This window comes from Trichosurus vulpecula, chromosome 3, assembly GCF_011100635.1.
Source record: "Trichosurus vulpecula isolate mTriVul1 chromosome 3, mTriVul1.pri, whole genome shotgun sequence".
Classification (NCBI taxonomy): domain Eukaryota; kingdom Metazoa; phylum Chordata; class Mammalia; order Diprotodontia; family Phalangeridae; genus Trichosurus; species Trichosurus vulpecula.
Genome location: NC_050575.1, coordinates 407,496,512 through 407,510,002, shown reverse-complemented (window position 1 = coordinate 407,510,002; position 13,491 = coordinate 407,496,512). Strand labels below are relative to the sequence as shown.

Below are 13,491 nucleotides of genomic sequence, written 5' to 3'. Positions count from 1 at the left end.
AAGGTCACCATTTTTCAAAGAGAAAACTAAAGCCAAACAAGATTTTCATTCTTTAAACTTTCTCACAGGTATCTTTCCTTATCTCCACCATCCCATCCACCACTAAACATGGTCCTCGATATTCTCTGATCTCTTGCTTGCCTCCAAACTAGGTTTTAAAAACCTTTGGTAATATTTACAACCAGAATAAATTCTCTGGGGTTTTATAGTCTCTCCATTATTTTTTTATACTGCTCTATTTCTGTTTTATTCATACTCAGTTAATGACACTCAAAAACATTTTTATTATGATTAGCTATGCTTAGTCAATCAGCTATTGAGAATTACAGCTGTGGGAAGATGATAGAATAAGACAGGAAATATCATGCTCTCCTAAATTCTCCCCAAAACAGTGTAAAATATTGCCTCAAAGTTAACTTTTAGTGCCAGAAATAATGAAAAGTCAAGGTAAAGTAGATTTTCTCTTAAGACAACTTGGGAGGACCTTAGGAAAGGCCTGACCTCATGGGCCAGAGGGTTGGTCCAATTGAGCAGCAAAAACCTGCAGGCAGTCTCTGCTGTATCAGGTCCCTTGGCTTCAGGAACTTTCACCTCATGGACAGTGAGGGGGTCAGATAGCTGAGCAGGGGAAGATTAAAGGACCCTCCACTTTTGCTGGATGCCAGGCCCAGGTTTACAGACCAGATAGAGTCTGGGCTGCAACTGTGAAAAAGGAGAAGCAAGCACATGCCTGGTGAGTGGCGTAGCTGAGGGATGGGGACGCTGAGGGAACTTGAGGAGAGTGGAGTCTCTGGTTTCAGTTCTAGGGCAGAAAAGTGAGCTGTTCTTTGGAGCCTTGGGAGGGATACAGGGAACAAGAGCACTGGTTGTGACAGCATGACTGGGGGCCCTAGCCATGGCTCAAAGATGGAGAAGAGTGACTCAAGTCAAGCCTTAAGACAGAGCTCGGAAAACAACAATAAAAAAAACCTAAAGCCTGAGGCACTATCCACCACACTTCGGGACTAGAATCTATCATAATAAGCCACTAAAAAAAATGAATAAGAAAAGGAGAAAGAACCCAACCATAGATAGCTACTATAGGGAGAGAAAAGATCTGGTTTCTTACTCAGAGGAAGATAGTGAAGTTTAGAAAGGCCCTCCTACTTCAAAGAAAAATTCAAATTGTCAGTAGGCCAAAAAGAGTTCCTGGAAGAGTTTTTAAAGGACTCTAAAAATAAAAAAGAGGCTGAGGAAAAATTAGGGAAAAAAATTAAGATCAATCCAAGAAAATTATGTAACAAAAACCAACCCATTGGAAAAAAGAGATCCAAACATTTAAGGCAGAAAATAACTCATCAAAAATTAGAATTGGGCAAAGGAACAATAATGATGTTATAAGACACCAAGAAATAATAAAACAAAATGAAAAAATAGGGGGGAATGTGAAACATCTCATTAGAAAAACAACTGATCTGGACAACAGATCAAGGAGAGACAATATAAGAATTGTTGGACTACCTGAAAGTTATGCTAAAAAGAAACAGTCTAGACATGATATTAAAAGAAATTATTAAGAAAAATTATTCTGAAATTCTAGAATGAGAGGGTAAATAGAAATAGAAAAATCCACTGATGACTACTTGAAAGAGACACCAACATGAAAACTCATAGCAATATTATATCCAAGTTTCAAAGCTGCCAGATTAAGGAGAAAATACTACAAACAACAAGAAAAAGCACTTTAAATACTCTGGAGCTACAGTCAGGATAACACAAGATCTAACAGCTTCTACATTCAGAACTACGTGCTGGAATATTATATTTCAAAGACCAAAGGCTCAGAGATTGCAACTAGGTACAGCTTACCTAGCAAAACTGAGTATAATCCTGAACAACAACAAAAATAGACATTTAATGGACTCAAAGAATTTCAGCTGTGACAAAAAGACCAGAATTCAATGGAAAATCAAAATATAATATGCAGGAGAAATTGTAATGATAATATAAATTTGAAGATCTTTCCCACACATTAATAGGCCCTTGTGACCTGCTTACATCACAGGAAGCCTAAGTAACATGGTGGGAGGAGCTTGCTGAATGAGAGGAACAGGAAAGAGTGGAGCAGGAAATGCTCAAAGCAGTTAGAGCTGAGGGAGAGAGCAGATGGCAGGCAAGGATTCAGCTAGGATTTGTGAGTGTTTGTGGGAAGGCCGCAGCAGTGGGGAAGAAAGTTATGGGATGATGAGGCTCCATGCTGTGATATAGTGTTTTAAGTTCCTTGCTGTTATGATAAAGTGGGCTTACCGTTTTGGGGTGTTGGTTGCTGCTTGGATGGGTTGGATTTATTGTTATGAGATTTGGTCCTCCACTGTCTGAATAAATGTTTTACTTCTACATTCTATATGGAGAGCCTCTCATATTTTGCCATACAGAACTACATAGGCATATTCACAATTATCGTTGATGTGTTTATTGCCTTGTTGATGCAGAAATGTAAGGTAAACATTAAAGACCAACTATAAGGGACTCAATAATAATCTGTACTCCTAAGAGTATTATCGTTACTTGGGTAGTTTGAAAGAGCACACATAGATTGAAGGCTTGGGTGGGATGGTATGATTCTAAAGAATAAAATTGGAGTGGCAGCTAGGTGGTACAGTGGATAGAGAGCCAGCACTGGAGTCAGAAGGAGCTCAAATTTGGCCTCAGAAATGTAACATTTACTAACTGTGACCCTGAGCAAATAATTTAACTGGGATTGCCTTGCAAAAAAAATTTAAACAAAAAGGGTAAGGAGAGGTAAATGGAGCAATCACCTGATACACATAAGAATCACTTCATACATTAGAACTGCGTTAAAGAGAGAATAACATACAGCTAGAATGTATAAAAGTCTTCTAAATTTATCAAGAATTCAGGAGAGCTAAAGGACATGAAAAGGGAGTGACTTTTACAAGGGTGTATAGATTAAGAAGTAGGAAAGTGGGGAGAAAGGAAAAGGAAAAGACTTCTAGAGGGGTGGGTAGATTAAGGAATAGGATGGTAATGGGAAAGGGTAAGGGAGGGATTATTTTTTTTTTGCACTAAATGTGGTAACTTTATTGATGGTACACAATAGAGGACTTTAGCCTTCTTCCCCTGCTACAGTGGTGCTTTGGAACAAGGATGTGAATGGGACATGGGATCCCCAGGATAGGAACATAGGATAGGAGTCTAGGCTCCCCAGTGGTGGATCTTCTTTTTTTGCCTGGGGTTGAAGGTCCATGGCTTTCCACTTTACTCCTTGGAGGCCATATAGGCCATGAGGTCTTCTACACAGTTGCTATAACCATACTCATACCAAGAATTGAGCCTGACAAAATGGTCATTGAGGGCAATACCAGCACCAGAATCAAAGGTAGAAAAGTAGGTGTTGCTGTTAAAGTCACAGGATAAAACTTGGTCCTCTGTATAGCCCAAGATCCCTTCAAGGGTCCCTCTGATGCTCGCTTCACCACTTTCTTGATATCCATATATTTGTCAGGTTTCTCCAGGTGGCAGGTCAGATCTACAACAGATACATTGGGAGTAGGAACATGGAAGGCCATGCCTATGAGCTTCCCATTCAGCTCAGATATGACCTTGCCTACAGCCTTGGCAGCACAAGTGGAAGCAGGGATGATGTTTTGGGTGGCACCAAGCCCATCACACCACAGCTTGCCAGAAGGGCCATCTGTCTTCTGGGTAGCAGTAATGGCATGAACTGTAGTCATCAGTCCTTCCATAATGCTAAAGTTGTCATGAATGACCATGGACAAGGGGGCCAAGCAGTTGGTAATGCAGGAGGCATTACTGACAATCTTAAAGGAATTATCATGTTTCTCATGGTTCATTCCCATGACAAACATTGGGGCATCAGCAGAAGGGGCAGAGATGATGACCTGCTTGGCTCCTTCCTTCAAGTGGACTCCAATGAACTCTACAACATACTTGGCTCCAGCCTCTCCTTATTTAATATTGGTGGGATCCCACTCTTGGAAGATGGTAATGGTTTTTCCATTGATCACCACCTTCTCATTCTCAGCCTTGACAGTGCCCTTGAACTTGCCATGGATAGAATCATATTGAAATATATAAACCATGTAGTTGAAGTCAATGAAGGGGTCATTGATGTCTATTCCACCTGAGATGAATGAAGCCCTGGTCGCCAGGCACCCAATACGGCCAAATCCATTGACTCAGACCTTCACCATCTTGTTTCAGGGATGTGACTGAAGCAGCAGAACCTGGCACAAAGCTTGGGAGAAAAGCCAAAAGCCAAGGGAGGGATTCTTAAAAAGGGTGCAGATTAGGGATGTAGCAGGTAGAAGTAAAATAGACTTGTGAATAGGGGTAGTGTAAAAAGAGAGGTAAGAATGATAATAATAAGGACAAACATGATGGAAATACACAACTAGTAATTATAATTTTGAATGTGAATGGAATGAATTCATCCATGTGTTGTTGTGTTTGTCCTTCATTCTTGAAGAAGACCATGACATCAGGGAGATAATGTGTATTGGTAATTAAGGTGGAATTTTTTTACTGTTTTAGAATGCTAAATTAATTAAGTGTCTTTGATTGAGTCCTACTAGGTGCAAAGCCCCAGGCACACACCCTTTTGCTAACTAAGTATAAAGCCCCAGGCTCACAGCCTTTTGCTGATTAGGTGTGAATCCTTTGAACCCTAAACAGAGTATAAAAGCTCAAAGGCTGGCATTCTGTCTGGGGCTCTCAGTCACTGGAAAGAGTGGTGGGACTCTGGGCAACTGCTTTAAAAGCCCCTGGCTTGTAAACCCAGATGTTGATGCTTTCCTGTAAAGCAGATCAAAAGAACCTGTGCTAGCAGCCTTCTGTGTGCTGATTGTTGTTGGTTTGACAGAGCCACAGTAGCTGCTAAGCGAACTGTTACTACAAAATGGGGTAGTGGGCAGGATCTGCAGATTAAAAGGAAAGTTTGGAATTTTGGGGTACTAATATGATGGTTGGATGTGTCCCAGTTATTGGGTTGCTCTTTGTACTTGTGGTGGCTATGGTGTGGAGCCCCAGGAGTAACAGAGGCCTGAAGAACAGGCAAGGTGCAGTGACACGAGTGATTTCACAAGAGCCCAGAGCAGGGGCCCTCAGAGATGGTCTCTCCTTCCCTCTCCCTACTCTAGTAGCACTCCGGAAGAGACAGGCTGAAACAGAGGCTGTGGGGGGGAAAACAGGCAGAGGCTTGGGGGAGGTGTGGATGGTGGGAGTGAGGGCTTGAGTTGATAAGCTCAGCTCTACATTGTGCTAAAAGGGTGAATATTTTGAGACTATATTGTTTGTGGAGTTTTGAAACAGGAGCAGAGAACTGCCTTCATACAGACTTGAGAGAAAAAATGGATAATGGCCTATGTGTAGATTTGGCAGGAGCAGCTGGTGAGGAGAGATAAAAAGCAGATGGTGGCTACTGACATATTAACCCAGGGGGAGCAGAGCACGGGAACTTTGGAAAGGTGAAAGCGGTGAGCTGCCTTGGAGGTGACTTTTATACAGGTGAACTGAAGACTGTGTATCTCATGACCTTCTCTTCACCAACACTGTCTTCTGTTTACCTACATGCAATAGAACTTTGTGATTGCACCCTTGCAGCAAACACTGGCATTTGATAGACTATGTGAGTGTAAGGAGAAGAGACAGGATGTGAGAATGAAGAAGGCAATGTGTAGTGCAGAGTGTTGGACTGATCATACACTTATCCTCTCTAAGCTAAATATTTGTATTCAACAAAAGTGGTGTCCCCAAGGCAAAATGACTATCAGAAGAATACATGTCAACAAATTAGAGCTCTTTTCTGAGGGAGAACAGTTTGTCACTGACTTGGAGGGAAAGTTGAGCCAACACACAGTCAGCAACATGGGAACAGAAAAAGAGTGGGAAGCTTTCAGAGATTTGGTGTATAGCACTGCATTTGCTCCACTAGGTCAGAACACTCACAAACACCAAGATTGGTTTGATGAAAATGATGGGGAAATTCAGAAGCTGCTAAATGAAAAACAAGGATTTCACAGGGTTTACCAGCAGCATAGTTCATGCATCTCTAAGAAGGCAGCATTTAATTCCATCAAAAGTAAAGTATAAGCAAAACTTAGAGAGATGCAGGATTGTTAACTCAATAAGAAGGCTAATGAAATTCAGTTTTATGCTGATAGTAACAATCCAAAGTGCTTTTATGAAGCCCTGAAGGCTATTTATGGGCCAAAGACCTATGGTTCATCTCAGCTACTCACTGCTGATAGAGCCACATTGATTAGTGATAAGGACATGATCCTAGAGAGATGGGCTGAACACTTCCAGAGTGTTCTCAACAGACTATCATAAATCAATGCCGAGGCCATTGATCCTTTATCTCAGGTTGAAATCAATCCCTCCCTAGCTAACATTCCAAATGAAGAAGAGGTTTTGAATGCCATTAGGTGTATGTGGCAAAGCACCTGGGGCTAATTCTATTCCAGCTGAGATTTACAAGGTAGGGGGCCATTATCCTGGCCAGCAGTTCTGGAGCTTAATTGAGCAAAGAGCCCCTTTCAGATCTGTTCTTTCACCTTTAAAATTTGGCCTAACTTCTGCTGAATTTGTATGCCTTTGTCATCTGTGTTGAGGACATCTGGTATTGAGGAAAGGCCATACAGTATAATGGGGGAAGCACCAAACTGAGAGTTAAGGAAATTCTAATTCTGGCCCTGACCCTTCATCTTTGTGTGATCTTGGGAAAGTCACTTCTTTCTACACCTTAGATTTCTCTTCTCTAAGGGATCTATATTCCAGCATACTTCTCCCAATATCTTTTTCATTTCATAGAGCTTTTGTTGGCAGGATGCTTTTAGCAACTGAGTACATAAATATGATTACTGAAATAAGAATTTATCAGATCATCTTTTAAAAAGTAATGGTCACATCTTTATGCCACACGTTAACTTGATTTTTTAGTATCAACTCTATTACTAGAGGTATAAATGTGCTGACAGAATTGATAGGAAATGAGAAGGTACTCTGGCTTTGATCTTTTCCTGAATTATAAATATTTGAGCTAAGCAATCATTTTAATGTTACCTCATGCCACAGATAAATAGAAGCAAATAATTTCCAGGTCATTTTGAATTGACCCTGATGTCCATATGTTCACAAAGAAAAAGCTTTTTTATATCATTATATCACTAAGGCAATATTCACTACGGTTGTGATCATTGTATGCTGGTATCGTACTGCATGGCAAAATATAATTCTCCATATAGAAGACGAAAGAAGGAAAATATTTATTCAGACATCAGAGAACCAAATCCCCAAACCAGTAAGTCCAATATATCTCAGTAGCAAAGAAATTAATACACATTATCACAGTAGAGAATGACGCCATTCCATAGCCTCCCCGCTGCTGGTGCCTTCCCACAAACACTCACAGATCCTAGTTGAATCCTTGCCTGCCATCTGCTCTCTCCCTCAGCTCTAACTGCTCTGATCATTTCCTGCTCCATCCTTTCCTGTTCTTCTTGTTCATCAAGCTCTTCCCACCACATGTGACTTAGGCTTCCTGTGAAATAAGCAGGTCACGTGGGCCTATTAATGGATGAGAAGATCTTCAAATTTACATTACCATTACAATCATTTCTTTTTAAAAGAAAATATTGCTCTCAATTTTCTGTAGCATCATAAATAACCATCTTTGCCTTTTAGGACTTAACTTTGGTTGTATCAGTTCTTGAATTTTTAAATATTTGTTAGTGGTTACAAATGTTATGTTTTCCATTTGGCTTTACCCACATGTTTCCATTTGGTGGAAATCATTCTGTTATCTGGGCTTTTAAATTTTTTAATTAAAAGTTCTGTTAAAAAAAAGGGAGGGGGTCCATTCCTCATACAAAAGCTAACTGAAATTATCTAGGTTATATGGCAAGAGGAGGTTATGCCATAGGAGTTCAAGGATGCCTCCATTGTCCATCTCTATAAAGGCAAAGGAAATAGATTGTCCTGTGACAGTCACAGGGGGCCTCTCTCAGTCACTGCTGGCAAGATTCTTGCCAGAGTTCTCCTTAATAGGCTGATCCTTCACCTGGAAAATGGTCATCTACCTGAGAGCCAGTGTGGCTTCAGAAAGGGCAGAAGAACAGTTGATATGGTGTTTGCTGCCCAACAACTCCAGGAGAAGGGCTTTGATACCATCAGTCATGAGGGCTTACAGAAAACTATTGTCGAAATTTGGTTGCATGGAGAAGTTCATCAGAATTGCATGCCAATTTTATGATGGCATGCTTGCCTGGGTTCTGGATGATGTACAATGCTCTTGTGCTTTCTCAGTCACCAGTGGAGTGAAACAGAGCTTTGTGCTTGCTCCCATGCTTTTTTTGCGTGATGTTTTTAGCCATGTTGTCAAATGCTTTCAATGATGATGAACACAGCATCAAGCTCAGTTAACTGCACTGATGGTAAATTATTCAATTTGAAAAGGCTACAAGCCAAGACCAAAGTAGAAGGAGTACTGGTGCATGATTTTCTGTTTGCAGATGATTGTGCATTCAATGCAGTCTCTGAAGCTGATAATTATGGATCATTTCTCTGCTACTTGTGCTAATTTTGGCCTGACAATTGACACCAAGAAAACACAGGTGCTCCATCAGCCACCACCACACCATCCCTATGTGGAACCATTGGTTATAGCAAATGGAGAAGTTTTGAAGGCTGTGGATAAGTTCACTTACCTTAGTAGTGTATTTTCCAGGGATGTGCGCATTGATAATGAGGTTGACACATGTGTTGCCAGAGCTAGCCCAGTGTTTGGGAGGCTCCAAAGGAAAGTAATGGAGAGAAGAGGTATTAGACTGACTACCAAACTGAAAATTTACAGAGGTGTTGCACTGACCTCGTTGTTGTGTGCCTATGAAACCTGGACAATATACCAGTGCCATGCCAGGAAACTGAATTGCTTCCATTTGAATTGTCTTAGGAAGATTCTGAAGATCACCTGGCAGGATAAAGCAGCAGACACTGAGATCCTTACTTGAACTAAACTGCCAAGCATTCAAACTCTGCTTCAGAAAGCACAACTCCAATGAGCTGGCCACACTGAATATAAAACATATGCTTACCAAAAAGACTATTTTATGGAGAACTCACACAGGGAAAGCATTCACATGGTGGTCAGAAGAGGCAATACAAGGACACTCTCAAGGTTGCTTTCTCTTAAGAATTTTGGAATTGATTTGTGTGACATGGGAGACACTGGCACAGGACCACTCAGCATGGCATGCCCACATCAGAAAAAGTGATGTGCTCTTTGAGCAAAGTAGAATTGTGAAGAGGCTCAAAGTAAATGCAGGATGCACAGATTTAGAGAATCCACCCCAAATGTTCACGTGGACTATTTGTGCCCAACCTGTGGTAGAGCATTCCAAGCTCAGATTGGTTTGATCAGCCACAGTAGGACACGTTGAAACTTGATTCTGACATAGTGATGTCATTTTGGTTCTCTTTGAGAATGAAGGACAATAACAATACTACAATTCAGTAATTATCAAAACTATTTGGTACTGGCTAAGAAAAGGAAAGGTAGTTCAATGAAATGAAGTAGACATACAATGCACAGTAGCAAATAATTATAGTAACTTTTTGTATCTCAAAAGTAAAGATTTAAGCTTTGGGGAAGAGAATTCATTATCTGATAAAAAAAATTGTTGGGGAAGCTGGAAAGCAGTCTGGCAGAAATTGGACTTAGAACAATATATTATGCCATTTACCAAAATAAGATCAAGATGGATACATGATCTAGATATAAAGGGAGATATTACAAGAAAATTAGAAAAACATGTTAATATGACCTATCAGACTTATAGATAGATGAACGATTCAGTAATAAAAAAGAGATAGAGAGCACTGAGGCGTAAAATGAATAATTTCGAAGATAGCAAGTTAAAAAGGTTTTATAAAAATAAAAATTTAGCCAAAATTAGAAAGAAAGCAGAAAATGAGAGAAAAATTATAGTTTCTTAGATAAAAGTTTTGTATCTCAAATATATGAAGAACTCTGTCAAACCTATAAGAATATGAGTTATTCCTCAATTGATAAATCATCAAATGATATGAACAAGCAGTTTTTTGATGAAAAAAATCAAAGTCATATATAATCAGATGAAAAAATGCTCTAAATCATTATTGATTAAAGAAGGGCAAATTTAAAAAAAATTTGAGATATCATCTTACAACTACGAAGTCAGCTAAAGTGATAGAAAGGGAAAGCCACAAATGTTGGAGGAGATGTGGAAATATTTGCACATTAAATCACTGTTGTTGAAACTGTGAATTGATCCAACCATTTTGAAGAACAATCTGGAATTATGACCAAGGACTAATTAAACTGCCTCTATCCTTTGACCCAGAAATACTACTATTAGGGCTGTTTTCCAAGATGATTAGGGAAAAAGGCAAAGAACCTATGTGTTCTAAAATATTTACAGCAACTCTCTTTGTGATGGCAAAAAACTGGAAATTAAGGGGATGCTCATCAATTGAGGAACGTTTAGATAATTTGTGGTATATAATTGTAATAGGAAACTAGTGTGTGATAAGCAGTGAGGAGCTGGAAGAGTTTAGAAAAACCTGGAAAGATTTGCCTGAAATAATGAAGAATGAAATGAGCAAAACAAAGAGAACATTGTACACAATAACAACAACATTGTTATTTTTTGTTTTCTACTAGTTGTACTTTTATGTGAGATAATTTACCCTATTCTATCTCTCCCTTTCTCCTCCCAATATATTCCTCTCTCACCCCTTAATTTTATTTTTTAGATATCATCCTTTCATATTCACCTCACCCTGTGCCCTCTGTCTATACAGATGTATGTTCCCTTCAACCACTCTAATACTGAGAAAGATCTCATGAGTTACAAATATCATCTTTCCATGTAGGGAGGTAAACAAAACAGTTCAACTTTAGTAAGTCCCTTATGGTTTCTCTTTCCTGTTTATCTATTCATGCTTCTCTTGATTCTTGTATTTGAAAGTCAGATTTTCTATTCAGCTCTGGTCATTTCATCGAGAATGCTTGAGAGTCCTCTATTTTATTGAAAATCCATATTTTGTCCTCGAGTATTATGCTCAGTTTTGCTAGGTAGGTGATTCTTGTTTTGTTTCGTTTTCTTTTTTTGTTTTGTTTTGTTTTGTTTTTTGCAGGGGGGAAGGCCTCTGTTTCATTGAAAGTCCATATGTTGCCTTGAAGCATGATACTCAGTTTTTCTGGATAGGTGATTCCTGGTTTTAATCCTAGCTCCTTTGACCTCTGGAATATTGTATTCCAAGCCCTTCAGTCCCTTAATGTAGAAACTGTTAGATATTGTGTTGTCCTGATTGTGTTTCCACAGTACTCATATTGTTTCTTTCTAGCTGCTTGCAGTATTTTCTCCTTGATCTGGGAGCTCTGGAATTTGGCTACAATATTCCTAGGAGTTTTCTTTTTGAGATCTTTTTTTAAGAGGCAATCAGTAGATTCTTTCAATTTCTATTTTACCCTCTGGTTCTAGAATATCAGGGTAGTTTTCCTTGATAATTTCTTGAAAGATGATATCTAGGTCCTTTTTTTTATCATGGCTTTCAGGTATTCCAATAATTTTTAAATTATCTCTCCTGGATCTATTCTCCAGGTCAGTGTTTTTTCCAATGAGATATTTCACAGTGGCTTCCAGTTTTTCATTCTTTTGGTTCTGTTTTATAATTTCTAGATTTCTCACAAAGTCACTAGCTTCTGCTTGCTCCATTCTAATTTTTAAGGCAGTATTTTCTTCAGTGGTCTTTCAAACTTCCTTTTACCTTTGGCAAATTCTGCCTTTTAAGGCATTCTTCTCCTCACTGGCTTTTTGGAGCTCTTTTGCCATTTGGGTTAGTCTGTTTTTTAAGGTGTTATTTTCTTCAGTATTTTTTGGGTCTCCTTTAGCAAGTTGTTGACTTGTTTTTCATGGTTTTCTCACATCTTTCTCATTTCTCTTCCCAATTTTTCCTCTACTTCTCTTACTTGAGTTTCCCAAATCCTTTTTGAGCTCTTCCATTGCCTGAGACCAATTCATATATTTCTTGGAGGCTTTTGATGTAGGATCTTTGACTTTGTTGACTTCTTCTGGCTATATGTTTTGATCTTCTTTGTCACCAAAGTAAGATTCCACAGTCTGCGTACTTTTACACTACTTGTTCATTTTCCCAGCCAATTACTTGACTTTTGAGCTTTTTGTCAGAATATGACTGATTTCATAGTAGGGAGTGCTTTGTCCCAGGCTTCAGGGATTTTGTGCTGTTTTTTTTTTCAGAGTCATTTCTTTTCTGAGATGGTACGATACTCCTCTCCTGGCCTGTGCTCTGGTCTGTAAGTGCAAGCACTCCTTTCTGCCATGTAACCACCAAGAGGACTCCCTCTCCACAGTCACCACAAAGCTCTGTCACTCCAGTGCTCCTCCTCCCCCAAGAACTGCCAACCAGGACTGTGACCCAGATCCAAGCAGGGCAAAGCAAGAGAACCTTGCCTCAGCACCAGCAAATCAATCTCTGCACTCCCGCTCTGATCAACCACTTGATTCCCCCCACCGTGTGGGCCAGGGGCTTCTGAAGCAGCTGCTGTCACTGTTGCTGCTGCTGCTCCTGCCTCTGCTGGTGCCGCCACAGCCACCTCTACCACCCTAGGACTGGGGCCAGACCTTGCACTTCCCTCACCCAGATCCGGCAGTTTTACCACTGACTTGCTCTGTTGTCTTTGGCATTTGTGGGTTGAGAAGTCTGGTAACTGCTACAGCTCAGTGATTCAGGGCCCTGAGGCCTGCTCCATCAGATCTACTCTGGCCTGGTCTCTTTCTGCATGGCCCATGCTGGGCTGTGCTCTGCTCCCAGCATGGTGCAATAGACCTTTCCCAGAAACTACCCAGGCCATCTTTGGCTGGAGACTTGTTTCCCTCTCTTATTTTGTGGGTTCTGTAGCTCTAGAAATTTTAGTCATATTTACAAATGTTTGGAGGGATTTGGGGGAGAGCTTAAGTGAGTCCCTGTTTTCAAGCCACTATCTTGGCTCCACCCCCAACCCCATATTGATTTCTGAAGGTAGCCATCTGTAGGGCAGGGTGGGGAGGGAGAGAGAACAGCAAAGAACAAAAGAAAACATAGAAGGAAGCACAGAAAAGCAGGGGAGCTTTGAAACCAATGTGTAGTATTTATCACTTTTTCAAAAATAAAATAAACAGTGTGAAATGGACATTCATGGTTTTATATTGATTCCTCGTTTTATGCTGTGCTGAGTGCATGGAAATGTTCTTTTTAAAAATTTAAGTTTAAAATGAATCTTAAAATTTATAAAGTAAAATAATATGCAATATGAGACATTAAAAAAATTATAACTACGTCTCAAATACAAGCCTTCTGACACACAGCCTAGTCTTTGCTTTATACTTTGCTGCCTCATACTCTAATTCAATGCACTTAACAAAGCACTGC

At 39.9% G+C, this 13,491-nt stretch overlaps 1 pseudogene; it reads right to left on the bottom strand.

The window, feature by feature from the left end:
- Nucleotides 1-3,257: 3,257 nt before the first annotated feature.
- LOC118841582 lies at nt 3,258-4,214 on the bottom strand (annotated as a pseudogene).
- Nucleotides 4,215-13,491: the final 9,277 nt, after the last annotated feature.